The 25,353-nt window shown below is 42.6% G+C and overlaps 1 protein-coding gene across 3 annotated transcripts in view; it reads left to right on the top strand.

Annotated features, from left to right (window-relative positions):
• The window catches only part of LOC124794698 (irregular chiasm C-roughest protein), a 1,925,819-nt gene that overhangs the window by 667,651 nt on the left and 1,232,815 nt on the right, over positions 1–25,353 (top strand). The window lies entirely within an intron of this gene.

Here is a 25,353-nt window from a genome sequence, read left to right as displayed (position 1 = left end):
TAAACTGGTCACTATAAAATTTGTTTTTTGCTTATCGGAAAGAATCTGTAGCTTCGCGTGCCGTAAGGTGGACAAAGGAAAAACAAAAAATCCAAAACTTTAATAAGTATGATGGAGGAGGGTTTTACTTGAAAGGAAGGCGTTCTTGAAAAATTAAACTCTGATTATTGTCAAAAAAGACTGTACAACATAACAGTAACGGCTACGAAATTCTCTCAACACAAAAATTACAGACATTCGAACCAGTTGCGTTACTTGCGACATAATGAAAACAAAGAGATCAAATTAAAACTAACCACGAATGTTACTAGTTATCTGAGGGACAAAGATTTTATTCAGTTAATAATTCTGACAAACAAACATTTCATTCTTGCGATGACTTTGGTTACCTTGCAAAATTCCTGCAATAAGCCTTCTCCATCAAAGGGATCAAACAAGCAACTGGTCATCTCCGACCAAGCGCACAACATCTTATAGTGAAGACAGAGTCAAGGATCTTATTCACTTATCGTGCAGAGCGCCCATTCATATTTTTCCCAGTGCAACAAAGGTGAATTATTTACAATGGCAGAAAACATGTGAAAAACTTACAAAGGAACTGAATAAACTGAAATATAACGTGGTACAGGTCTTCTGTACGGATGGCCAGCTGAAGGAGATCAAAACACATAATTTTCTTTTTAATTTTATTTAACGTACACTGAAGAAACAAAACAGCACGACCTCTACCCATCACGAGATCAAATGACGACCAGTAGCGTTGCGCGTACGCCACGCGACAAGAAAAGCATATACGCGGAGCAGAGACTAATTGAGAGTGAGCCCAGAGACGATACGGGGCACAAATGTGGACATTCACTGAGACAAGCGACGTGGACAAAGGACAGGTTGTTATTGATCAGCGCCTGGGACGAGCATATCGGCAACGGAGAAGCCTGTCCGCTGTTCACAGGATGCCGGTGTGAGAGTCTACGGAAGGTGATTGAAGGCGACAAGACGTTGGACGTTCACATCACGTCAAAGAACCTGGACATCGGAGACTTCCCTGCTCTGTCACGGGGGGGGGGGAAGGTGACGATCTGTAGCACGAACGACAGCGTAGAACATTGGTGCAGCCACAACTGTTTCACCATACATTGTTGTTGAACATGCAGTTCCTCAGCAAATGACTATTACATGATGTCATGTTGACTCATCGACATTGTCAGTGGAGGATCCTGATTCAATTTGGAATTCCTGTGTGATGGTCTGGATAAATGTCTGCCAGTTACACATTACGATCCTCTTCAACTGTCGACGGTCTCAGTCAACAGACGAGGTCGGCCTGTACGCTTTTGTGCTGTACATGTCCCTTCACGTTTCCACGTCACTATCACATCGGAAACAGTGGACTTAGTGATGTTTAGGAGTGTGGAAATCTCGCGTACAGACGTATGACACAAATGACATCCAATCACCTGACCACGTTCGAAGTCCGTGAGTTCCGCGGAGTGCCCCATTCTGCTCTCAAATGGTGTCTAACGACTACTGAGGTCGCTGATATGGAGTATCTGGCAGTAGGTGGCAGCACAATGCACCTAATATGACAAACGTATGTTTTTTGGGGTGCCCGGATACTTTTGATCACATATTGTACCAACTTCCATTGTCATTAACAGTTGGTAACACATCATTCTCTTTTTACAGGTCTATGTTTATTTACTGGTAGTTACGAAACTTTTCTAACATCTAGCATTTGTTGTACACCAGTTCTTATTAAAAAGATCTTTCTTCTGTATCTTCCTATGGAGATAAGATACGAACGATATTGTGCGCATACCTTAGAGACTGCAAATTAATAACGGTTGTACAGTATAAATGTTTTACTAAGAACAACAACGGCATGCCTCACAACAAACTTAATTACGTGTAGTTAGTGAACCTATGAACTTTAGTCAGATCCCCCAAACGGCAATATACAACAGAAGTAATATCAAAATCAAATGGCTCTGAGCACCATGGGACTTAACTTCTGAGGGTATCAGTCCCCGAGAACTTAGAGCTTCCTAAACCTAACTAACCTAAGGACATCACACACATCCATGACCGAGGCAGGATTCGAACCTGCGACCGTAGCGGTCGCGCGGTTCCAGACTGTTGCGCCTAGAGCTGCTCGGCCACATCGGCCGGCTGAGGTAATATCGGCGACGTATATTTACTCTGAGACTGGCATAAAATTCCGGGTGCTGCGGTTTCAAAACTACCGCAGGAACAACAAAGAAACCAAATTTAAAATTCATTTAACTCCATTATCTCTTGTCAAACTCTCAACATAGTTACATCAGTAAATTTGTTATGCCAAAAACTAATTTTAAGGAGCCAGTGCAGCGTAGTTCCTGTAAACTAAAAAGAATACAAAACTAGCTAATACTTGGAGTGTTTTTCTCAGTATGGGAGCTGGGTGGTATACTAGAGCATTGCAATAGCGGTCGTCCGCTCTTTTACAAAGAGCACCAGCGTAACGGCTGTGTTCCGAGCAGCAGGCTTTACAGGTAGGGGGAAATGGGGCCCGTGCTTTTTCATTGCAACAGTCCACCTAGCGCTTCGTGGTATGTTTCACCTTCTCTCAAAACTAATCCCACCACCCAACACGGCAGTACCACAAAGTTAGCTCCTCACAGACACCAGTTAATTTTTCGTGTCCTTTGTCTCTAGGGTCTGACCTATTTCCTTTGTTAGGAGCAGACATCTAGATAACATTGTGTACAAGAAATCTCTTGCAGACGTCTGCACAGAGCTGCAGTGCAGAGTAAAAAAAGTAGGTTTCTACGCCGAGTTGTATCAGACACAAGGGATTCCTCAGAATTTCTGCAAGGTTTTCGGTTTTACTAGTGAGGAAGAGCACACAGCTGGGTGTTTGTAGCAAATGAAGTGTAAGTAATTAGCCGTCGCTTTTGACAGACGGTAGTTATCATTAAAAGGAACACCGCAGCGCCTAAATGTGAGCATGTGAGCTGATGAACTAGGCAGATACTCTTGTGGGTTGGTACGGTCCCTGTTTCTTGTAAAACTTCCAAATAATTTCAATGGAGGTCTCTCATTAAATCAATATTTGTCGGCTTTTGCCATACTTCTACTGAACTTTCGTCCTCTCCTTCAGAAGCTGCCTCTATTAAACGGAAAAAATCTGATGTTCAAACCTTCACCAACGAATGTCCTTAAATCGCAATAACTGAAAGTTAGAAAAGATAGCACACTTAAGAAAATAGAGAGGATTTCACTGCTACTTCAGAGACCAACTGCGGTATAAACTGTCATCGGAAAGTAGGTTAGAGGAATAAAATACTAGCCCGAACAAGAAACGACGATCTTTCCTCGACTGAAATTTCTCTTTAAGCTACTGGCATCAGGTGTTTAGAGGTGCTGTGCTTCTGTTAATCTACTCGAACTGTAACGTGATCGTTGACTGTTCTTTAGTCTTGCGGTTGTCGCCATTTCTAACATTTACGTGTATTCTGGATCTGTGGCTCTTTGTTACGTCCAGTCCAGATAGAACAGACATAGTGATCACGTCAGAAAATCTCCTTGCTCTCTCAGCAGGTGGCAACATAAAAATAAATCACAGACTGAATACTTCGTAATATCCCATTGTATCTGCAGATTAGAATTCTGTCACTAGCGGTTTTAGGTATCTGTTTCTCTGTCTACGTGATTACACTGTATTTCACTTGTGTTAGGCAGAGCAGAAGCGCCTGTACAACGGATATACACCAGGTCGGATTAAAATAAGATATTGAAGTAATTCAGAGCCAGGGTGCTAGAGTAGTTACCGGCAGGTTCGATCTGCACGCAAGTATTGCAGAAATTCTTCGAGAACTCAAGTGAGAATCACCGGAGGGAATACGACATTGTTTTCGAGGCGAGGACTACTGAGAAAATTTAGAGAACCGATACTTGAGGCTGACTGCAGAACGATTCTACAGCTGCAAAAGTACCGGATGATCAAAAAGTCAGTATAAATTTGAAAACTGAATAAATCACGGAATAATGTAGATAGGGAGGTACAAATTGACACACATACTTGGAACGACATGGGGTTTTATTAGAACCAAATAAATACAAAAGTTCAAAAAATGTCCGACAGATGGCGCTTCATCTGATCAGAATAGCAATAATTAGCATAACAACGTAAGACAAAGCAAAGATGATGTTCTTTATAGGAAATGCTCAATATGTCCACCATCATTCCTCAACAATAGCTGTAGTCGAGGAATAATGTTGTGAACCGCACTGTAAAGCATGGCGTCGGATGTTGTCTTTCAGCATCCCTAGAGATGTCGGTCGATCACGATACACTTGCGACTTCAGGTAACCCCAAAGCCAATAATCGCACAGACTGAGGTCTGGGGACCTGGGAGGCCAAACATAACGAACGTGGCGGCTGAGCACACGATCGTCACAAAACGACGCGCGCGAGAAATCTTTCACGCGTCTAGCAATATGGGGCGTTTTTTTTTTTGTTCTAGTAAAACCCCATGTCATTCCAAGCATGTGTGTCAATTTTTTCCTCTCTATCTATATTATTCCGTGGTTTATTAAGTTTTCAAATTGATACTGACTTTTTGATCACCCTGTATATTTCGGATTGAGTACGACGAAGATACGAGAGGTAAGGGCTGGACAGAGCCATACGGTAGATATAGATGTAGATGTGTGACCAATAATGTAGGTAATTAGTTCCATTTGGTTACTTGTATATTGGTGTAACCCGCGCATCGTACTCTGTGGCCTGAGTGTTAAGTCGTAAAGTTACAAAGTGGAAGCAGTTGAAGGCCACAGGGAAAGTGGGTGTGAAGGTGTGTTTAGATAGCGGTGCCGGATGCGGTACGTGCCGTGTTGTGTTGTGTTAGCAGCGTGCTGGGAAGCCACACCGCAGAATCACCGCCGCCTGGCTGCCTACCTGTTGACCGGCGGCGCCTTTGAGCTGCGGCCACACGCATTACTATCGGCGCACTTGCCGCCGCTTTGAAGTCTGCCAGCCAGCCCTCTAGCTGAGCGCCCAGTGCGGTCACGTCGCAGGCACGCCGCTCTCGTTGCACTAACGCTTCGTTTCGAACATTGTTTTTTGGAACCTACATTTACATCTGACCTCCGCAGTTTAACTTGTGATGTGTGGCACAGGATACTCCCGATAGCCGTTCCATTCATAAAGAGTGACTGCCGGTAAAGTTCCGTACGACACAAAATTTTCTGTGATTTTCTGGTCGTGATCATTTCGAGGAATTTACGTTGCCCGACTCTGGAAATTAGGCACTCGAAATTTCGACTGCAAACCTTTCCGTGATGCACTGCGTCTCTCCTGTAGCGTCTGCCACTGGAATTGACTGAGCGTATCTGTGGCGCTCTCGTGTCGAGAAAATGATCCCGTGACGAAACGCACCTCTCTTCTTTGGATCTCCGGTAACCCGCCCATTAATATTGTCTGGTCAGGGTCTCAGATTAATGAACACTACTGAAGAATTGGTCGAACGATCTTTTTGTAAGCCACTGCATTTTTTTAAGATTCTCTCAGTGATACTCAGTCTAGCTTCTGCTTAATCTCGGTATTTGATTTATGTGATCATACCACCTTAGTTCGCTCTTGAAATGTCCAAGGTATTTTACGGTGGTTGCTATATACCGGGTGATCAAAAAGTCAATATAAATTTGAAAACTTAATAAACCACGGAATAATGTAGATAGAGAGGTAAAAATTGACACACATGCTTGGAATGACATGGAGTTTTATTAGAACAAAAAACAAATACCCCATATTGCTAGACGCGTGAAAGATCTCTTGCGCGCGTTCTTTGGTGATGATCGTGTGCTCAGCCGCCACTTTCGTCATGCTTGGCCTCCCACGTCACCAGACCTCAGTCTGTGCGATTATTGGCTTTGGGGTTACCTGAAGTCGCAAGTGTATCGTGATCGACCGACATCTCTAGGGATGCTGAAAGACAACATCCGACGCCAATGCCTCACCATAACTCCGAACATGCTTTACAGTGCTGTTCACAACATTATTCCTCGACTACAGCTATTGTTGAGGAATGATGGTGGACATATTGAGCATTTCCTGTAAAGAACATCATCTTTGCTTTGTCTTAGTTTGTTATGCTAATTATTGCTATTCTGATCAGATGAAGCACCATCTGTCGGACATATTTTGAACTTTTGTATTTTTTTTTTTTTTTTTTGTTCTAATAAAACCCCATGTCATTCCACGGATGTGTGTCAATTTGTACCTCTCTATCTACATTATTCCGTGATTTATTCAGTTTTCAAATTTATACAGACTTTTTGATCACCCGGTACATTCCGGTCACGAAAACTGACAACGGCCGGGAGAGCGGAGTGCTGACCACATGCCCCTCCATATCCGCAAGCGGTGACGCTTAAGGCTTGAGGATATCATGGCGGCCGTCGGTACTGTCAGACCTTCAAGGTCTGTACAAACAGTGTTTGCTTGTTTGTTTCTTTGCTTACTGTACCCATTGGTTTGTCGCCGATACTGTAATCGTCTGTCTATTTGCAATATTCTACATTTACTTTCGTGTTGTGTCAACGGACAGTCCTCGCACCAATCGTCGGCCCAGAGCATGTCTTCCTGCATTTCACTACAATCCTTCCTAAAGACATCATCAGCGTCCGCGAATAGCTTCATGGGGTATCCAGCGTTATCCGATTAATCATTAATATCAATCGTAAATAGCAGAGGCCCTACGAAACACCTCCTTCGGGTGCTCCCGAAATTAAACTGTCGGTTTATTTAGGTTAAGAATGACTTGCTGACTTCTGTCAGCAAGGAAGACCAGTATATTTTAGTCACAAAACTGCACTGCGGAATGGTTTCAAAAGCCTTCTAGAAATCAAGGGAAGCGGCGCAAATCTGAGTGCGTTTGTCTCTGGATCGCTTTTGAAAAATATGTCGGCCTAGAGGCAAGTTTATACGTCAGGGATACTACCGAAATTTGAACCCTGTTTTCGTTAGTCGGTCACCGTTGGCTGTAGGTGTCGGTGGGAGACACCGATCCAAAGGGAGGAACATAGTGTATCATGCGTAGTCGAGGAAATGTGGAACGCCTCATCAACTCTATACTCGTTGAAGATGGAACAGTACTCATAGGTCATCCCCTGGTAGTATATATGACGTTCATTTTCAGGGTTTTATGCATTGGTATGTATATAATATAAATCACTGCTGGACAATTAATATATTTGCATTAGGAGTCAAAATATTGGGTTCAGTTCTATGAAAATCAGTTCTGCGTAGCTTAAATCTACATACATCACGCACCAACCATACTACATTGCATTTTGGAGGTCTTTCGTATATTTGTTCCACATTCCATTCGCTTATAGAGTTAGTGTAATATTATTGTCTGTATACCTCGACAAGTGAACAGTCTTCATCAAGTACTGCCTTTTAATTTACTTAGGCATCTCAGCTTAATAACAAGCAACAAGGAACAACTTCCGTTCCTCATCCTTCTTTGTTACCTCATATCTTCTGTTACTCTTTCATTTTCTCTCTCTATCTTTCCTTCGACCATGCAAATCCTCGTTTCTTAATTTTTTTGCTTTGAAATGTTTCTATACTTTATGGTCTCTGTCATTTATGATTCTTTGCCATTTTTTCTTTGCAATTCCTTTTCTGATTTCTTCGATTCTGCTTATTTTGCTTAATTAGAGATTCATAAATATTTCTTTTATTATCCTGTTGTCACTTATTTTGTACGTACTTAAAATAAATTAACCTCGCCCCTGAAGCAAGTATGCTTTGTCTGCATGTGTTACAGGTTACAATTCTTCTCAGTTTCCATCGATCGTTTGTTTCCTTCCCCATTATTTTTCTTATGACTTATCGTTTTCCCTAGCTTCCAAATGTTTTTAAAAATCAGATCTAGTACTTTTAGGATTTTATGTTGTCCCTAGTATTTGTTTTAGAGTGTTTTTATAGCTTCACGAAGTTTTTTGGTTGATGGAAAACCACAGCAGTTACCGAAAATTGTTGCAATCAGATAAATGAGAATTCATCAAAATTTTTTCAGTACTATTAATATTATTATTATTATTATTGAGAGTAGTAGTATTATTGTTATAGTAAACACAGCAAATGAGATCACTATACTGGGTTTCGTGTTTTATCACCAGTCAGGCTTCCAAGCGTCTAGGTGTGCGTGATGTATCAGTAGTTAATTCGTACACAAAACGGTAAATCGGCTTTTTCTTGTCGGCAGATGGATAGTTTGTCATTTCCAATGGTTTTCAAATGCCCTTCATGCTCATTTGGCACTGCTATCAGTGTGTCGAAAACTATTGGGACCACATTCAGTTGTCTGTTGGGGACGCTGTAGTTAAAGTTTCAGGTCTTATTATCTGACAAAGTTCTGTTTTTACGTCGACTCTGCTATCTTCTCTTCAACTGCGATGTTTGGTGTCTTGTGTTCCAGCATCCGATCTTTCCTCAATGGGAAATCCTACTGTAATTCGGTATGTTCTTTTTCGACAACTTTTTTTGTTTTGTGGTCCCACCAGTACTTTACCACCGGCAGACAGTAATATTGGCGTAAGTTTCAGTGACTCACTCCTCTTTCAGTCAATGTGAGGGTTTTTTTTGTAAACAGTTCAAGATGTGATCAATTTGTTGTCTCTTCAGCATATATGAAGAGTCTACTTTTCTGGCCTTCTGCTGATTTCACGAGTGAGGCTTCGATGGTGTTAGTTCTTATGGCATGTTAATGTGCAACAAAAATCAGTGCTTCAGTTTCCTTTTTTAAGGCTAAGTTGGTCTGTCACGACGGAGTGTTTTCTTATTGTTATATTATTATTGTTATTATGCATAAAGTATATTGTTTAAGAAAGAAAACCGTACTCTTCGCCCTTGCTTCGTCTGCTACGTACAGTCATGGAAATAAGTATTCATACAGTAGGTGGTGACAAACTACGATGGTGTGTCACCCACAGCGCCGATACGAATAAGTACGATGATGTAGCGTCAGATAACCACGTTCTTGGTAATGAAGCTTCCCGTATGCCATGACTGTATTCTGGGAAAATAAAATATGTTACACTCCGCACGGTATACGACAGGGCAAAATGTATTCATACAGCGGACTACTTTCAATCAACCAAACGGCTGACGCAGCCCCGGAGTGCATGCCACACTTTTGTAGTCGTGTGGCGGCCGTGAAGCAATACCACGTCGGACGTGGGTACCGTGGAACAGCAGAATGTGCCGCAAGGGGACGGAAACGACCATTGAGGAACGAAACATCGTTGTCGCCCAATATCTTCAACACAAGTCGTATGCCGAAATTGCGAACATCATAGGACGAAGCCGAGCGACTGTACAATCAATCATTACGCGATATAAGGACAGACTTGCAGTCATAAACGGTGAACGACACGGTCATCCACAGAACCTTACAACAAGAGAGGCCAGAAAGCTACTAAGAATCATCAAGAAAAACCCGAAAACGACAGCGTCGGCACTATCCGCATATGTACATGACCACTTCCGAAAGGACATCACTCCAAGGGCAGTTCGTACTATTCGCAATCGTTCGGGCTACAGACCAAGGGTCCCGAGACGAAAGTCCTACATCAGCAAAAAGAACAGGAAATGGCGGATGGAATTCGCGAAACAGCATGTATCCAAGACAGCAGACTTCTGGGATACTGTATTGTTTAGCGATGAAAGCAAATTTAATATCGTGCACAATGATGGTAGGATCTTGGTCTGGAGAAGACCGAATACAGACCTCGATCGAAACAACATTCAACCCACGGTGAAGCACGGAGGTGGTGGAGTGATTGTATGGGGCCTCCGGTCTCGGAAAATTAGTGTTTGTGTATATGAACATTCTCAACATAACTTACAACAGAGTGTTGACGCCTTGGGTCTTCCTAGAAATTATTACTTCTAACAGGACAATGATCCCAAACATACGGCGCAAATTGTCCGGCCGTGGTTGCTCTACAACACTCCACACACTCTTAAAACACCAGCTCAGAGTCCGGACCAGAATCCCATCGAACACTTGTGGAGTGAGCTGGAAACACGAGTGAGAAAACACGACATCCGTAGTAAGGCCTCTTTGAAAGAGGCTCTCCTTCTGGAATGGGAAGGTACCACGTCCGAAACTACAAGAAAATTGGTCCATTCCACACCACGGAGGTTGCGAGAAGTAATACATCGAAGGGTATGCATTCGAAGTATTAAACAGGTTCTGGCTTTGTTGGAAGTGTCATTTTCTGTTGGTGTATGAATACTTAATTCCCAGCGCAGTAGAGAGCTTCGCAGACGGTTTTGTATTTTGTTTTGTAAAAGCTTGTTCATTCTCGTTCTATACAGGGTGTTACAAAAAGGTACGGCCAAACTTTCAGGAAACATTCCTCACACACAAATAAAGAAAAGATGCTATGTGGACATGTGTCCGGAAACGCTTAATTTCCATGTTAGAGCTCATTTTAGTTTCGTCAGTATGTGCTGTACTGCCTCGATTCACCGCCAGTTGGCCCAATTGAAGGAAGGTAATGTTGACTTCGGTGCTTGTGTTGAGATGCGACTCATTGCTCTACAGTACTAGCATCAAGCACATCAGTACGTAGCATCAACAGGTTAGTGTTCATCACGAACGTGGTTTTGCAGTCAGTGCAATGTTTACAAATGCGGAGTTGGCAGATGAACATTTGATGTATGGATTAGCACGGGGCAACAGCCGTGGCGCGGTACGTTTGTATCGAGACAGGTTTCCAGAACGAAGGTGTCCCGACAGGAAGACGTTCGAAACAATTGATCGGCGTCTTAGGGAGCACGGAACATTCCAGCCTACGAGTCGCGACTGGAGAAGACCTAGAACGACGAGGACACCTGCAATGGACGAGGCAATTCTTCGTGCAGTTGACGATAACCCTGATGTCAGCGTCAGAGAAGTTGCTGCTGTACAAGGTGACGTTGACCACGTCACTGTATGGAGAGTGCTACGGGAGAACCAGTTGTTTCCGTACCATGTACAGCGTGTGCAGACACTATCAGCAGCAGATTGGCCTCCACGGGTACACTTCTGCGAATAGTTCATCCAACAATGTGCCAATCCTCATTTCAGTGCAAATGTTCTCTTTACGGATGAGGCTTCATTCCAGCGTGATCAAATTGTAAATTTTCACAATCAACATGTGTGGGCTGAGGAGAATCCGCACGCAATTGTGCAATCATGTCATCAACACAGATTTTCTGTGAACGTTTGGGCAGGCATTATTGGTGATGTCGTGATTGGGCCCCATGTTCTTCCACCTACGCTCAATGGAGCACGTTATCATGATTTCATACGGGATACTCTACCTGTGCTGCTAGAACATGTGCCTTTACACGTACGACACAACATGTGGTTCACGCACGATGGAGCTCCTGCACATTTCAGTCGAAGTGTTCGTACGCTTCTCAGCATCAGATTCGGTGACCGATGGATTGGTAGAGGCGGACCAATTCCATGGCCTCCACGCTCTCCTGACCTCAACCCTCATGACTTTCATTTATGGGGGCATTTGAAAGCTCTTGTCTACGCAACCCTGGTACCAAATGTAGCGACTCTTCGTGCTCGTATTGTGGACGGCTGTGATACAATACGCCATTCTCCAGGGCTGCATCAGCGCATCAGGGATTCCATGCGACGGAGGGTGGATGCATGTATCCTCGCTAACGGAGGACATTTTGAACATTTCCTGTAACAAAGTGTTTGAAGTCACGTTGGTACGTTCTGTTGCTGTGTGTTTCCATTCCACGATTAATGTGATTTGAAGAGAAGTAATAAAATGAGCTCTAACATGGAAAGTAAGCGTTTCCGGACACATGTACACATAACATATTTCCTTTGTTTGTGTGTGAAGAATGTTTCCTGAGAGTTTGGCCGTACCTTTTTGTAACACCCTGTATACCAGCATAGCTGCACTGGCGACTGGCCAATGTGTATAGTGCATATCCAATTAGCGTTTTTGGTTTCGCATTGTCAATAAAGGCAGTTTACTTTTCCACGCTCTAGTGTATGAATACTTATTTCCATTACTGTAATTCTCGAATGCATTGCTATAGCATGGTACCCAAGAGACCGCACAGGTACTTCCTCAGTGAAACGGAAAAAAAACCGCATTGAGCAAAAGAGTTAGCGTGTGCGAGAGACGTCAGGGCGAAGCAGTTCAGCGCAACATCATTCCGCAAACTGGGACTTACCAAAGATTTTCCTTCTGGTTCGATTGGGGAGGAACTGCGGCGCAGCTATCTTAACTCAATTTCCGGCTGATTGATACGTCTGAAAGGGTTAGCGGAGGCGCGCCGCGCCACTCCGTGGATATTGCCGGCCCTGTGGGAAGCCCGGGGGAACGGACGGCCCCCGTCCGCTTCAACTCCCCGGACGTGTCTTCATACCGTGCCCGCACCGGCGCCTTCCACTTCACCTGGCGCGCCTAAATTACTTTCGCGTAATTTTCCGCCCGCCCCGGCCGCGAAAAGTTTTAAGTGTTGGCCGCCCCATTGGACCAACGCTCCTGCGGCAATTACGGTGTTACTTTACCTCAACACACGCCTTTCTGTTTTATGGTTCCCAGTGGTAAAATAATCTCTTGTTTCAGTTCATATACACCGCTGTAGGAACTAATTCATTTTTCATCTTTTTTTGTGTGGCTTTGTCCCGCATCTGCGAAGGGTCGGCGTGGTTATTAACTGATGTGGCATTGTTAATAGAAGCCGGTCGCGGTGGCCGTGCGGTTCTAGGCGCTCCAGTCCGGAGCCGCGCTGCTGCTACGGTCACAGGTTCGAATCCTGCCTCGGGCATGGGTGTGTGTAATGTCCTTAGGTTAGTTAGGTTTAAGTAGTTCTACGTTCTAGGGGACTAATGACCACAGCAGTTGAGTCCCATAGTGCTCAGAGCCATTTGAACCATTCGTTAATAGAAGAGATGGCAGATTGCCCTGCCTTTCACCGCCCCATTGCGTTCCCTCCTCCTTCCACACCCAGCCACACGGAATGGAGTGAGTGTACCACAAGTGTCCGTCCGCCCCCGGTAGCTGAGTGGTCAGCGCGAAAGACAGTCAATCTTAAGGCCCGGGGTTCGATTCCCGGCTGGGTAGGAGATTTCCTCCGATCGGGGACTGGGTGTTGTGTTGTCCTAATCATCATCATCTCATCCCCATCGACGCGTTAGTCGCCGAAGTGGCGTCAAATCGAAAGACTTGCACCCGGCGAATGGTGTACCCGACGGGTGGCCCTAGCCACACGACATTTACATTTTTACCACAACTGTCTGCGTACAGTGTTATTCAGGTGAAAGTGTGAGAAAGATTCGTACCCTGAGATGACAAAAGTCACAGGATAGCCACATGCACATATACAGATGCAATGCAATAGTAACACGTACGCAACGTATGAAAGGGCAGTATACTGGCGGAGCTATCATTTGAACTCAGGTGATTCATGTGAAAGGTCTTCGACGTGATTATGGTCGCGCGATGGCAATTAACAGGCTTTGGACAAGGAATGGTAGATGGATCTGGCGCATGGGACATTCCATTTCGGAAATAATTCAATATTCTGAGATCCACAACTTCAAGAGTAACGAAAATACCAAATTTCAGACAGTACCTCTCATCACGGACGAAGGAGTGGCCGAAGGCCTTCACTTAACGATCGAGAGCGTTTGCGTAGGGTCGTCAGTGCTAACAGGAAAGCAACACTCCGTGAAATAAATCAGTGTGGGACGTACGACGAACGTATCCGTTAGCACAGTGCGGCGAAATATGGCGTTAATCACCTCTGGCAGAAGATGACAGACACGAAAACCTTTGCTAACAGCGCTATATGGCCTGCAGCAGCTCTCCTAAGCTCGTTGTCACCATAGCGATTGGACCTTAGACGACTGCAAAACGGTGGTCTCGCTGATGAGTCCTGATTTCAGTTGGTAAGAGCTGATGGTAGGGTTCGAGTGTGCCTCAGAGCTCACGAAGTCATGAACCCAAATTGTCAGCAAGGTACTGAACAAACTGGTGGTGGCTCCATAATGGTGTGGGCTGGGTCCTCTGGTCCATCTGAACAGATAATTATCTGGAAATGGATACGTTCGGCTACTTGGAGACTGTTTGCAGCCATTCATGGACTTCTTGTTCCCAAACAACGACGGAAGTTTTATGGATGACAATGCGCCATGCCACAGAGCTCAATTATTAGCAACTGGTTTGCAGAAAATTGTGGACAGTTGTAGTGAATGATCTGGCCAGCTATATCGCTCGACATGAATCCCATCGGACATTTATGGGACAAAATCGAGACGTCAGTTTGTGCACAGAATCCTGCACCAACAACACTTTCGCAGTATGGGCGCCTGTAGAGACAGTATGGCTCATTACCTCTGCAGGGAACTTCTGACGAGTTGTTGAGTCCATGCCACGTCGATGTGCTGCACTAAACCGGGCAAAAGTGTGTCCGACACGATGTTACAAGGTATCCCACGACTTTTGTCGCCTTATCGTAAATGCTTGCGAGTCCTTTGACTACGGCGGAACTTAGTTACCAGCTCGGTGTTGACCAGACAGGATGTGGGAAACAGCTTAAAAGCGACATACAGGCTGCTATGCACACCGACCCTCGCCGTTAATCCTTCGGGCGGATTCGATCAAGAGCAGATGCACCCCCCCCCCCCCCCTCCCGGAGGTGGCAATTTTAACTGCACGTCTATTTGCGCGGGCCCTAGGGACTAATCCATTCTTTTGCTTATTTAACGAGTCTTATTAAAATCCTTCTGGGTGCCGTGTCAGCTCATGAAATACTTTTCTAAAATGCCAAAAATACTAAAATAACTGACTTTTTGGCCGTGTTACTGCGGCCTCCTTCAGGGCATAGAATAATTGTCTGGGAAGTGCGTGATTCTGTATACCGCATTGGTGTCATAAGAGAACCGGCGTCATGCTGTTTAGAATTTTACCTTTAAATCCCACGTTCTGTAAAGAATGTATAAAACAGCTTCACACTTCTGGCTACTTTACTTATGAGTTGACGATAAAATGTTTGACGTCGAGCATGGAGGTGACAAAACTTCGGAAATGGTTTGAAATGACGTGTAAAGCTTTTTGTAAGTCACTACGTGCTCTCATCCACAAACACTGGATGAATACGGCCTGGGTATTTGCACGCCCGAAGTTAGTATCCTCAAGACATCCACACAGTTTCTAACAGTAAATCATGACTTGTGTTAAACATTTGACATAGATTAAACCTCTTGATCAGTAGATTAAGACAGGATTTTAAGTTTTTAAGTTAGGCCAATAACTGTATGAAATACTGACAATGAAATTTTTGTTGTCACCGAAAGCCGTTTGTGTCTCGTAAGGGCGTATTTTTTTTTTCTTTAGTTTTTCTTCTTTCCTTCCCTACACTGACCAACTAGGGATAATTTGTAGAGAGATAGAGGGTTGTATCCAGTAATTCCTTTTGGATCTCGTTTTTTTGGATAATGGAACAATGTAGCTATGCTACAAAAATGCAGCGAATGAAGTAATTGGACAAACTACGACGTGGACAGGTTCCTGGGAGGATATGTGAGGAAATAAGTATATGTGGGAACTCTTACATGAAGAAGAAACACTTCAGAGGAACATTTCGTTCTGCAACGGTTCCATGTTGCTAGAAGTATTACTACAGCCTAGACAGTAGCAGCACACAAATATAAAAAAAGTATGAAATAACTTACAGAGCTAAAGTCCAAATATTGTACTAGCAAAATATCGACTACTTATTGTGTGTGAACGTTGGCGTCACTTGCTCGGAGAAAAGTGAAGGGCTCTGAGACTGGACCTAAGTCAGTCTCGCGACGCCGTATCAGACGCTGCTTCAACAAATAAGCAGCAGTACTGGTATGCAAGAGCAGAAACGGGGTCGAACCGAAAGAAAGATGCCATGTCGTGAGTCATTTTTTTGTTTCTTATGGTACTTACTGGGAAGAGACGGAGTAAGGCACATAGGCCTAATACACTTCGTAAGTTCAGTTGGTTGCTGCGACAACGACTGAAAGCCAAAGCTGCGTAATACTGCGTCAACAGTGAGACGTTGCCGGAGAAATGGAAACAATATCGAGATACGGGATTTATGTGACAGACTCGCGATGCCAAGCTAACTTTTGACTGTCGGGGATCTTCTCTTGGCTGACGGACTAATATGTGCTACCGTGATGCAAAAAGGAAGGAACACGCAAGTTTATCGAGGTAGGGTACTACAAGAGTGTGTTTGTTTCCTAGTGTATTCCTTATTTATGGAATATTTAATTCCTCTGGTAAGTACTGATGTCTTGTGAGCATCGTTAGTTGTCTTGAAGATGTGATTCGTGTACATAATTTAAGTGTTTGGAATGATGTTTGTGCTGAGACGTACGAATTTCGGTTCTTTTTATTAGGAGAGATTCTTCAATAATCTGCAATACATGTTTGTTTTTCTGTATAATAGTTGCGGTACAGAGGATGGTCAGAAATAGTACAAAAAGTTTGTAAGGGTGTTGCAGTGTTCGTTTGCTACGAAATAACTGTTCAAAAAAATTCGACATCTTGCCCCGTTTCCGAGTTAATTAGCACACAACTAGCGTCAGTTCTTCTCATAGCGTAGATGATAGGGCACGAGTCTGCTCAGTCTTTGGCTCGTGTTAGATCCTTAATAATGTTCCATGTCCAACTTTTATATCGCTCTCTAGTTCGGGCTTAGGAAACCGAACGAAGAGCATTTCTAGCGACACGATCTCTGGCGGACCGCTTGAATTTGCGAGCGCGGTTGACTAACTTCAATGATAATCAACTCGGAAACGGCACAACAAATCGATTTTTTTAAGAATTATTTCTCAGCACAACTTATCCTGCAACACCTCTACAAGGTTCACCTTGTTTAATAATTAAATCTCTGTTATTACATTAGATTTTTGTTATTCTCTCGTTGTTAGGAGAGAAACCATTTTTTGTAGTACAAGTCTCATGATGTTAAATTACTATTGCTTTCTGCTTGAGATCTATATGTTAGTGCATATGTGCCGTTCTGGTTGGTCTGCGTACCCAGGAGTCTGGTTTTCAAACACATGTCGAATAAACATCTCACTTTTCTGTTCACTATGTTTTGATTTTGCGTGTCTATTGCGTGTAGTGTTGAAAACTGTCGCTCTGTTTCTGTTGTTGTCGTGTCTGTATGTGGTGTATTACTTACTTATTTATTCTACTACCTGCAGACACCGCAACACAAACAAAAGACGATCGTAGATACACAGACCGAACGTGGGCAATACTACATTCAGTAAACAGACCAAATCAAAATGTAGTAAACAGAAGAGTGGGATGTTAACTGGAAATGTGTTTGAAAAATACTAAAAACTGGACATCCTGTTTATGCAGATCACGTACTACAACCCCAGGAGGCCACACACGCACTAACGAGATAATAAATCGTAAGCAGAAACAAATAGTAATTTAATCTCACGAAACTTGAGCTATAAAAAGTCGTTTCTCACCTAACAACAAAAAAACTCTAATATAATACGCATGTATTACAGGCCACTGAATAAAAACAAACTAAACACGTATGGCACAATACAAATAGCCTTTCATTTCGTTGCATTACACGAACCACATCACTAAGAATGTAGAAGCGACTAAGGAACGTAGAAAACATAGAAACTACGATCGTCATTAGCGTTTGTCGGTTGTCTTCCCCTGCTCTCGAAAACGGAATGTGTACTCGTTAAGAATTAATTTGGGCCCTGCAGATATTATTTACGTGTTTAGGACTTTGAGAATAGTGTATCATATTAGCAATTGTTGGCAACTTATTTTCAAGTAATAACTCGTGACACCATTAAAAACCAGTGCCGAACTGATTTCGTAGCGCTCTATGATGTACTTAATAGATGGGGGTATTAACTGACGAACAGAAAAGTGAAAGGTATTAAAATTTTCTGGTTCGCTAGACAGCGACATTTTCCACCATTTCCTCTACTTCTTCAACGAACTCTATACGTCGTTTCCTCTGTTGAGATGTTTCTCTGGGGTCTTCTGGTGCCCTCAAGAGGTTGAAAAAATTTGTGTGGAACATATCCCAAGCGAAATTCACAAGGAAACATTGGGAGTGTTGGAAAATAACAGTACAGATCGTAGCAACATGTATGAGTGATATAGATGAAAATACACACGAACCTTGCTGAATAAACACGCTAGTTGCTTGAAATACAATAAAATGCTGAGTCTCTTTTTTTCCGAAATGAGCGGCGGTTTTGTCTGCGAACCTCAGCAGATAGATTCAGTCTTTTTCGCAGATAATAGAACGATATTGTTCAGGACAAACTGATATTTAAAAAAACAGGTGCCGACTGTTTTATCAAAGAATCTAATAAGTGCTCAGAGTATCTAGAAAATTAGAGTAGCGTTTGAAATCTTAGTGGATTAAGGTATCGAAGAGCAGAGGTGATACCCCAAACTTTGTGTATGGACTATGGCCACACACTACACTCCCGATACAAACCAGGCATCTATGGAGTGGAAATATAATGATTTCTTAGTAAGAAGAATATCGAGAGTTATGCAGCACGCGAAAATTATGCGTACTCGTGAACATATTATGGGATGTTCAAGGAGCTTTGTTGTTGGATTTTCATACTCAAGGGATCAGTCTGAGCGCTTGTAGACATATAGTCTAGGATCATACTCTTCTTAACATAAACCGTAGGCTTAAAGCTGTGGCAGCAAGCCTGTTTCCCTTGTTAAGGGTCCAGTTAGGAGAAATATCTGTCACATTTCGTTTGGAGTTCGTTCGTCACCCACTGTGTAATTCAGACGTGGAACTGTTGGAATTTTATCTGTATGGACCAGTGGAGAAGTTGCAGAGGGCCTGAAAATTCCACCTAAATGAGGAGCTGAAGTTAGTTGTTCATATACACTATAACTAAATTCTCGAACAATGGTGTCATTTGAGTATGGTGAATTGCTGAAATTTGATTGTGAGTTTAAACCTTAATTTCCCCATAGCTAATTTCTATGGGCCGACACTTGGCACCAGTAATGATATCAGCGTCATAGTCTTCATCGATTGTATATCCTTACGTTCCACATTGTCTTCTGTGTCTGTTCTAATCAATTTGCTCATCAGAAAACATGGTCGGAATCTCAACTATTGACAGCTGTTACCCTACTATTATGTATAAGCTGCGACGCTGCTTAATCCGCGTTTCATCTGTCAGGCTCCCTGCAGAGAGCAGGGATGGTAACAGGTGTTTAGGATGAAGGTACGCTCTGCGGGAAATGGCATCCTAAGCCATCACCATTGCGAGCGGTGGGGCTGAAAGGGAGGTTTTAATTAGATTTTTCTACCACAATAAAAGGATTACGTTTGTAGTGGGTATTAGTCCTTCAAGCGCTGTTTTAATTCGTTACATATAGAGGATTAAGCCGCTGGGATAGCGGAGAAGTAACGGTGGGAGACGTACAAAATGCAATGAAGAGATGGCAACAAAGTGAGACGAGAAACAACAGAGAAATGAAATGCGTTTCCGGAGGGGTGCGTGCACGGCAATGTCATCTCACAACGTTAGACCAGAGAAGCGAAATGTTTTCATTGGAGAGGAGCTATTGAGCTAAAACAACCCATTGAACTGTACAATGGGTTTATCCCAAATCAGCAGAGGTGAGCAGCTTAAAAAGAGGAAAAAAGGTTCCAAATGCTATTACAAGCAACGAGTACTATAATGGCTTCTCCATGTTTGCGGTCTGAGCTTCTTTCCCTCCTTTTACCCCCAAATGTCCATGAAAGTCCTTCCACCATGTGAAAGAAAGTAGTTAAATGACTTCTTCTTAATATTAAATGATTTAAAATGAATATGTGTTATTATTAGCTGTTTATGCTGATTTCAAAACTGGTCTTTATTTTTTGTAGCAAGTTCGATTTTTTTCTTAATGGAATTGAGTTCATTTTTAGTTATAGGAATTTTATTAGGGCAGCAACCTGGGTGCACGAACATGTTTTGCTTTTTGTGTGAACAAGGTAGCCGGAAAAGCAAAAAAAAGTGGAGGTTAAAGGTTAGAGAAAATGGGAAACATTTCGAGCCTGGGACTAAAAACATCTTGCATGAACCGCTTGTAGACCACGAAAAATATTGCTTCTACTACTACATATGAAATTGGGCTTGATGAAGCAGTTTTGTGTCTTTTCCACGAGTTTTATCCTGCTACAGGTACATTTTTATGGGATATCAGCCGTGAGACAATGAAAGCTGAAATTTTTGTTAGACCTGAAATTCACAAATCTATGAAATATCACAAATTTTATATTGCAATGAATTTCAGAGCAGAAGACGCATTGACTGTCTTCATGTCTGTAGCTGAAAAGTTTCTAGAGACTAAAGAAGGACCAGAATTCAAGAACATTGTCACAACCATGCTGGAAAATTTCTGAACGTTGAATTGTAACATGAGACTATATGCCCACTTCCTACACTCACGTATTGACTGCTTCCCTGAATACGTGACACAAGATGCCTGTCTTTCAGATCAGAGGCAGTTCTGTCCAGTTAAAGCCGGTGACAAGGGACGTCTTGAGCCCCCTCCTGAAACTGCTAGCGAATTCACACCACTGGTTTTAGCCAATATTGTGCGTGGGATGCAGATCACGTGTGTGGACTCTGGAGGATTCTGCAGTGCAGCACACAGTTGCTCCTCTCTTTTTGTGATACAGACCTCGACCAGAACAGATGTCTCTCTTAGGAGGCAGGGCCTCTGGCTCTGCATTCCATGACCAGCCACCGACATCAATTAACTTGAGCCGCGTTCCCATCCGTTGTCCACTTATTTAGTTGTTTATTCTCCTATACTGGCCTACAACTGGTAACTTCCGACCCTTTGTATTCTGTGTACTGAAATATATACTCTTTACTTTACCTAATTTTCTGTTCTGTCATTTAATGGCAGCCCTGAATGCCCAATTACAAGTCCTGACCGCTCAACCTCCTGTACATTGTCGTCGTAAGCCGGATGCGGCAAACTTCTTCCATCTCCCTGCCCGCTGTACAGACATTACTGAGATAGAGAAGAGGTGCGTAGTAAGAGTTAAGGAAAGCATGGTGGCCGAATATTGTTGGATGTTGAAGAGGGACAGTTAAGAAGATGGTTCTGCGAGGATTACTCAGAAAAACCTGCAAGTGCTCTGTTCGTGAAGGAAACGTGAATTTGGTGAACGACAGAAATAGAGTAGGTTTGGTTTGCACATCACACATTTCATATCAAAACCGTGTTGCTGACAAGAAAATTCTAATGTAAGTGATAGCAAACTTTGATTCAAAATGTAATTGATTTTTATGCTACCTAAAATTTTCATCCTTTAATTATAAATATATCAGAAACTATTGGAAGAATTTCGCTGAAATTTGGCTCACTTATTCCTTTAAACAAAAGCAGCATTTTAGCGGAACAGAGCTTTACTCTGCACAGTATAAACAGTTTAATGGTTAATGAGATACGGAAAACTTGTCTTTAAAACATATTCAGTCCAAAAAACAACAGAAAATAATTGAAATAATTTAACAGAAATTTACTGCACTTAAATGTGCATTTATTAATGCAGATTACTGTATTATAGAGAAAAATAATAAAGAATTTCTCTGGAAATAATGAAAGTACAGCAAAGTAATAATTTACGAATAAAGTCAAAATTATCATCCCTGTAATATGTGATCAAAATTTCAGTAAGATTTAGCAATAAAGCAAGAGATGTGAATTTACAGATATATCAGTGCAAGCATTCCACAGTCTCCCCTCATTGGTTACACAAATCTAAAAAAAAAAAGTATTTCAAAAAAATCCTGACTGATAGAACAAAATGAAAGTAATTTTCATCACCAGCATTACAATTTGATTCGAGAACACCTGTTTTTGAGAAAGCATTGCGTGCTACTATTTACGCTGTTCAATTAAGTGAGAAGAGAGAGATACTGAGAAACGAAATAAAACCGCTCGCAATTGTTGGACTTTCAACAGCAAGACGATTACATGCGGGTAGCGCAGTTATGAAGACCTTTTTGCATGTTGGTTTGTGCGATAACGAATCTATCGAGATAAGATGAGCATACAGTAGGGCATTAGTAGCGTTATATAACAGAGGACGTACTCTCTACGGATATTTTGACGTGTAATCGAGGGAACTTTGGTCAGTGGCTCACCCGACTACTATTCTTTGGATTTACTTAAATGACTTTCAACAAGTGGCATATGGTTTCGTCAACAAAGAACGCGTTCGATTTCTTTCCCCTTTCTCGTGCAACGGAACTAATAATGCGCGTCTAATCTCCGTGCTGTCAACGAGCCGTCAAACGTTAACCATCCCTCGTTTCTGTTGACATATATATTGCTCAAAGCAAAGGCAGAGAGTTATCGGGCGGAATATGGTGTTCGTGATGCACCTCTAATGGCCGTGTTGTCAACTAGTCGTCAAACGCTAACCTTTACTTGTTGCTGTAGATGTCTGTACTGCTCAAACCAATGTCAGAGAGCCATCGGGCGGAATATGGTGTTCGTGATGGCTCCTTCGAGCACCTCATCCAGAATACGGCACATAAACTCGGGCAGTGATCCGGTTTCATGGTGACATTCGTCCCTCCGTCCGAGTCAGAGGAAATTGTCAAGAGTACGGCAGACTGTGTACAACTATCATCCAGGAAAACGCTGTGTCCAATTCATCATACAAGTAGCACTCGTATTTTATTTCGTCTGAAGGCAAAGACTACATACATATGAGCAAAATACTCTCTGCTATCCTTCGTTACAGTTTAATGTTGCTTAGCCTTATTGTCACCGCCGATAAGTACACGATTTGTCTTTCCTGCGCTCTTAATGCAGTCTTAAAGGTGTGTTGACACCTTAAAGGAGTGTCACTTGATTTTATCATTAGCCTGCAGACTGTTATATAGGACGAGCCCTAACTCCACAGACAAAATTTTGGAGGTTTCTCAGGGATATTCTGTGAGGAACTTGGTGTAAGGTATACATTGTTCCTGTGGCGTTTTACTGACTAGTAATATAATTACGATTAATTTGGTTTGTTATCTCAATCACCTTTGTTCCTACGGCAATACCTTCACAAAACAGTGAAAGAAACCTTGTCGTCAGCAGTAAAAAACAGTAATACAACCCCCAGATGGAAAGTGTTGCGATGTCGATTGCTGCAGTAATGTCATTTTGCCGCTCATCCATTTCCATTGCATTAAGTGAACCCATACACGAGGTGCATGTAAACCAATCTTTCATCAGAAAACCTATCCGTACTGCTGTCTAATACTGCTAACGTCCAAGTAAGATTGCCAGAAAAACAAACGCGAGACAGATTCGTGCGGTACTGAATGTAAGAATGAGGGTTAAGAGTAAAATGGGTGTTACTGCTGTCAACAAAAGGTACCGTGAGTAGAGTTGTAAACTACGTAGGCTATCGTAAGTAACCGTACAATACGGTAGTTATCCTAGTAGCTTTGGTCAGTTATCCTCGTACCGCAAAACCTGTATGTTAGGTGTGTTGCGTACCTGTCAGGCATTACCTCGTAACGAACGCTTTCTTTACATATGCAGTTGTTTCTTACTAAACTCTCCTAAAATCCTGAAGTGGTGAACCATCTAGAAACTGAGTAAGCATATATAAAGAGCTGGGTATCCTACAGAACAGTTTTGTTCTGCATAGTTAGCTTTTAATCAGTTACGTAAAAGTAACAGTAATTATAATAAAATTGAAATTTACATTGTTGAATTCAAGTTTTATTCGAAAATTATTGATTTGTAACGCTAAACAGAATGATGTTATTGTAAAAATAAGCAATAGAGATTTATCATATAGCACTAGAAAACGCGATATACAATAATATTAAAATATACAAGGACCCTCTTTGGTGCACCGCACACCAAAACTGGTCCGAACTACAATTAGTTGTTAATAACGTGTGGGGTGACCAAAACGGATTAATGAAACCTAACTGTAACAAATAGTGTAACCAAACTGTCACGGTTATCGCCACACCCAACATTCACTGTCCTCTAACCGCCAGTCCAGAGCACCTTGCGTACCTAAGGGAAGTGTGATAGGACCGTTACTGTTCACAATATATACCAATGAGCTAGTAGAAAGTGTCGGATGGTCTTTAAGGCTGTTTGCAGATGATGCAGTTGCCTATAACAACGTAGCAACGCCAGAAGATAGAAACGATCTGTAGAATGACGTCCAGAGAATTGATGAATGTTGTAGGCTCTGGCACCTGAACCTCAATTTAAATAGAAGTAATATATTGCCGCACGTAGTAAACGAAATCTACTACTGCACATTTACACTGTTGATGACAAACCGGTGGAAACAGTATCTACAGTAAAATGTCTAGGTGCAACCGTCCACAACCACCTTAAATGGAATGGCCACATAAATAGTGGGAAAAGCAGATGCCAACCTCAGAATCATAGGAAGAATCTTAAGGAAACGTAACTCGTCCACGAAGGATGTGGCTTATAAGACGCCCGTCCAACTTATTCTTGAGTATTTTTCATCTATGTGGGATTCCTACCACGTAGAACTGATACAAGAGATAGATAAGATCCAATGAAGAACGGCGCGTTTCGTCACGGGATTCTTTAGCCGGCCCAAGACCGCTGCAGTGATGCTCAACAAACTCCACTGGCAGACGTTACAAGAGAGGCGTTGCGCATCACGGAGAGAAAAAAAAAAAATGGTTCAAATGGCTCTGGTCACCATGGGACTTAACATCTGAGGTCATCAGTCCCCTAGACTTAGAACTACGTAAACCTAACTAACCTAAGGACGTCACACACATCCATGCCCGAGGCAGGATTCGAACCTGCGACTGTAGCAACAGTGCGGTTCCGGACTGAAGCGCCTAGAACCGCGGGGTCACAGCGGTCGGCTCACGGAGAGATTCTCTATTGAAATTTTTAGAGAGCACTTTCCAGGAAGAGTCAGCCAACATACTATTTTCACCCACATACCTCTCGCGTATTGAACACGAGAAGAAAATTCAAGAAATTAAAGCCAGTTCAGGGGCGTACCAACAATCATTCTTGCCACGTGCTATTCGCGAGTGGAACAGTGTTGGAGGGCTGAGTTAGTGGTACAAAAGTACCCTCCGTCACGCACCATTATGTGGCTTGGGGAGTATGATGTAGATGTATATGTCTCGAAACCACCTCGACCACCGCCACCACTCGAAATCGGTAACAGTGCTTTCTTAATAATATAATTATTGGTTGCTGCTGTGTATTCTGTATCTAAATTAATTTACTCTG

The sequence above is a fragment of the Schistocerca piceifrons genome, chromosome 4 (genome assembly GCF_021461385.2).
Source record: "Schistocerca piceifrons isolate TAMUIC-IGC-003096 chromosome 4, iqSchPice1.1, whole genome shotgun sequence".
Lineage (NCBI taxonomy): Eukaryota > Metazoa > Arthropoda > Insecta > Orthoptera > Acrididae > Schistocerca > Schistocerca piceifrons.
The sequence above is the reverse complement of the archived record's forward strand: the minus strand, read 5'-3'. Positions and strand labels throughout refer to the sequence as shown.